We start from the raw sequence: 4118 nt of genomic DNA, 5'->3' as shown, positions 1-4118 counted from the left end.
ATTTAGAGCAGTTACTTCAATCACTTTAATAGCAACAAGAACAGCCAACATTTTACTTGATGGACAAAATTTGAAAGCCTTTACTTTTTTTAATGTATTTGTTTGTTGCAGGGTCTCGTTGTACAACTCAGACTCATAGTGATCCTCCTGCTTTCAACCTCCTTAGTACTAGGATTACAGGTGTGCACCACTATGCCCACTTTGGCTGGCTTAGCCCGCCCTGGAGGCAGGGCAAGTGAAGCATGTGGTAGCGAGAATTGAACCTCAGTCCCTGTGCTTGTGTAAGCTTGTGCAAGCAGGTGCTTTAGTCCACTGAGCTATCTCACTGCCCCACCCCCTTTTTAAATTTATGTATTTGGTACAGGGTCTTATGCAGCTCAGATTCATAGTGATTCTCCTCTTTTCAGCCGCCCCAGTGCTGGAATTACAGGCATGTGCCACCACATCTGGACTCAGTCACTGGCTCAGAGCACCCCTGGGTGGGGCTGGAGCAGCATGCACCATCATGGATCTAACTCCAGTCCACGTGCTTACCTAAGCAGGCACTTAGTGGACTCCAGTCCACTAAGCTATCTCACCACCCCATGAAGGCCTCCACTTTAAAAGCAGGAAAAAGACAAGGATACCCACTGTCACCACTCCTGTTCAATGTAGTTCTGGAAACATTAGCCCAAGAAATTAAATAGGAGAAAGAAATAACCAAATAATGTTTAGAAAGGAAGAAATGAAATTAACATTATTTTCAGACAACATGATACTGTACATAGGAGACCCCAAAAACTCCACTAGGAGACTTGGAGATTTAATAACCAAATTCAGTGGTGTAGCAGGATATAAAGTTAACACTCAGAAATTAATATAATTTCTATACATAAGCAACAAATGCACTGAGAGAAAAATTATGGAAATCATGCCTTACTCAGTAACACCCCAAAAAGTGAAATATATAGGAATCAATCTCACAAAGAAAGTAACAAACTTATAAGGCAGAAGTTATAGAAGTCTGAAAAAAAGAGATCAAAGAAGATTTCAGAAAATGAAAAGATATTTCTTGCTCCAAAGTAAGAACAGCCAACATTGTGAAAATGGCCATACTCCCAAAATTCTTATACACATTCAATGCAATCCCAGTTAAAATACTATTAGTGTACCTCACAGATCTAGAGAAAAAAATTAAACTTCATCTGGAGCCAAAAGAGACTGAGAATTAAAAAAAAATCCTGAGCAACAAACAAAAAGGCAAGAGGCATCATTATCACTAACTTGAAATTATAATACAAAGCTACTGTGATAAAATCAGCCTGGTACTGGTGTAAAAACAGACCTGAAGATCAATGGAACAGATTTGAAAATGTAGATACACAATCACACTCAACCACCCTGTTTTTGACAAAGGTGCCAAACATGTTTATTGGAAGATAGATAGCCTCTTTAATAAGTGGTGCTGGAAATACTGGCTTTCCAAATGTCAGAGGCTTAAAATAGATCCATGTCTGTCACCATACACAAAACTACAGTCAAAATGGATCCAAGACTTGAATATTAAAACTAAAACACTAAATCTGGAAAGCAATGTACTTAGAAACCCTAAGGATATATGGGTAGGAATAGAGTTCATGAAAAAAAAAATCAAACTGCATGGGAAATACTTCAAAGAATCAACAATTAGGATCTCATTTTTTTAAAGAAAATGTTTCTGAAATATTTTCTGACATTGCCAGTTAAACAGAAGACCCAATGCTATTATGGGCTACTGGACTCTTTTAGAATATTTTGCTGAGTTTACACACCTATAATATTCAATAGCGGAACTTAGAAAAAATGGGGTATACCGATGAATGTCCATTTTGTATCTGTGTACTCAAAGAGGTTGGGATAGATATATAGTTGCATTCTCTTAATGAATAGAATGATTTGTTCTAATGGTGTTTGTAAATAGGATCACAAGTCCGCATCTTGTACAGCAATTAACCACTAAGAAGAATATATGCAGTGTATTATTTGTTGAAACTGTACTTCCGATTTGATTTGAAACTGTCTCATTGCTATCTGTTTATCAATAAAACTTTGAAAAAAAAATATTGGAAGTTAAAAGTAAACTTATGAAACTTTAAAACACTAATAAGATAATTGTTTTACTAATGAAAGTCTGAACAATATGTATGCCAAAATGAAAGTGAGGACTAAAATTAAAAACTCCCAAAAAATATATAACCACATGATTAGGTTTCTAAAAACTTTATATAAAACACATAAAAACAAAGCTAAGCTATTTCAATACTAACAAAACAGTTCATCCAAGCAAATTTAATGGTCAGAAATACAAACATATTTTTTCTTTTCTTCATTTTATTTTTCTCTGACCAGTTTTTTTTTTTTTTACCAATTTTGCATGCTTATATCTGGTAATCTGAACAATTAATTTGACAACAACAACATGCAATATAACAACCATTATTGAATTTCTATCATTTTGTTCAGCAAAATTCTGTGTCTTTTCTACTATTTTTAATAATTTTTATTCCCTTTAAAAATAAAAATTAAAAATTGTTTCTTTGCAAACTGAAAAAAAAAAAAAAGAAAGAAATACAAACATAGAATGTGTTTAGTTTTGGTCTTTCTGGAAAGAAAGAAGAACCAAAGATGGCTTCTTTTCTCACATGACTCCAGGCACAAAAATAAAGTTTAAGATGGTAACTACAATATTCTTAGTGTTCATCTTTGGAATTCTTTAAATGTCACCAGTCATAGTAACATTATATAGGGATATTTTGCTGAATTCAAGTACCTACAATATTTGAATTGGTGTCAACTATGAAAAGGTCCCTGAAAGGCTTCTCCAAATACAGCTTCTCTAATGTCTAGCAATGAAACACCCACCTCTGACAAAACAAAACAAAAATGGTGGATATAAATGAAAGACCATTTTGTAGTGAAATATATACTATATATATATATATAATATATATATATATATATATGGATAGATATACAGCTACTTTCTCTTCATTCAATGAGAAGAAAGATTTGTACTAATATCATTTAGATAAGAGAGCATGTCTGTATCTTGTACTGTGAATAACTACTATGAAGACAACAATATGCAATATATTAATTATTGTAAGTGTCCTACTAACCTGTTTTGAAAATGTCTCATTGCTATTTCTTTCTCGTTAAAGTTAATAAAAAATTAAAAATGATAATAACCTCTGGGCCAGCCAAATACCTCAGCAGATTAAAGCACTTGCAAGCAGGCACAGGGGTCAGGGGATCCCGGGATCTACCATGCTGGCCCACCCCTGGAGTGTGCTGAGATGGCAATTGAGACTGGGCATGGTTGTGCATGCCTGTAATCCCAGCTCTTGGGAGGCTGTAAGCAGGAGGATCACTATGAGTTCAATCTAGTAATGAGACCCTGAGCACCCTGTTGACCCTTCCCTAAAAATACAAAAAGAAAAAAAAATAGCAATGAACTCCTTTTCATTTATTTCTCCATCACCATCTTTATCAAATTCTTCTATCGTAGCTCGAAGTTCCTCATCGCAATTCCTCAAACATTTTACCTGAATTATCAGCATCAAATAGTTTAAGCACCTTTAGTATTTCTTCATATGAATCTCTTTCTAATACCCAGTCTGTCCCAATTTCATTAAAGTCTTTAAATATGATGTTCTCTGTAGCTTCTCTGTCATAATCTTTAAGTATCTTCCATAAATCTGATTTTTATTATGTCAAACCCAAAGGCTCTCATTGCCACCTTCAATTCATGATAATCTATTGCTTAATCTTTGTCTGTATCAAATAACTCATAAGTATCTTTAATTTCTTGTTCCTGTACCTCAGGGAGTTCACTTCTTTTCTTTCTTTTTGTTTTGTCTACTACAAGGTCACTTCTCAGAGCTAAACTCATTTTCTCTCCTGGCAGAGCATGACTCCCACTCAACACAGCATGACTCCCTCTTGGGATATGATATTTTTTAATAGTTTACACATCAAAATAAATCATCGTCAGAGTAAAAACAAAACCCATGAAGTGGGAGACAACTATAGCAGACTGTCAGTCAGACAAAGGACTCTTATCTACAACATATAAAGAATTTTAAAAGATCAGGCCCCAA

The 4118-nt window shown here is 34.5% G+C and overlaps 1 pseudogene; it reads right to left on the bottom strand.

Annotated features, from left to right (window-relative positions):
- Nucleotides 1-979: 979 nt before the first annotated feature.
- On the bottom strand, nucleotides 980-3910 carry LOC105743417 (annotated as a pseudogene).
- Nucleotides 3911-4118: the final 208 nt, after the last annotated feature.

This window comes from Octodon degus, unplaced genomic scaffold (genome assembly GCF_000260255.1).
Source record: "Octodon degus isolate 3935 unplaced genomic scaffold, OctDeg1.0 scaffold00124, whole genome shotgun sequence".
Taxonomy (NCBI): domain Eukaryota; kingdom Metazoa; phylum Chordata; class Mammalia; order Rodentia; family Octodontidae; genus Octodon; species Octodon degus.
The sequence above is the reverse complement of the archived record's forward strand: the minus strand, read 5'-3'. Positions and strand labels throughout refer to the sequence as shown.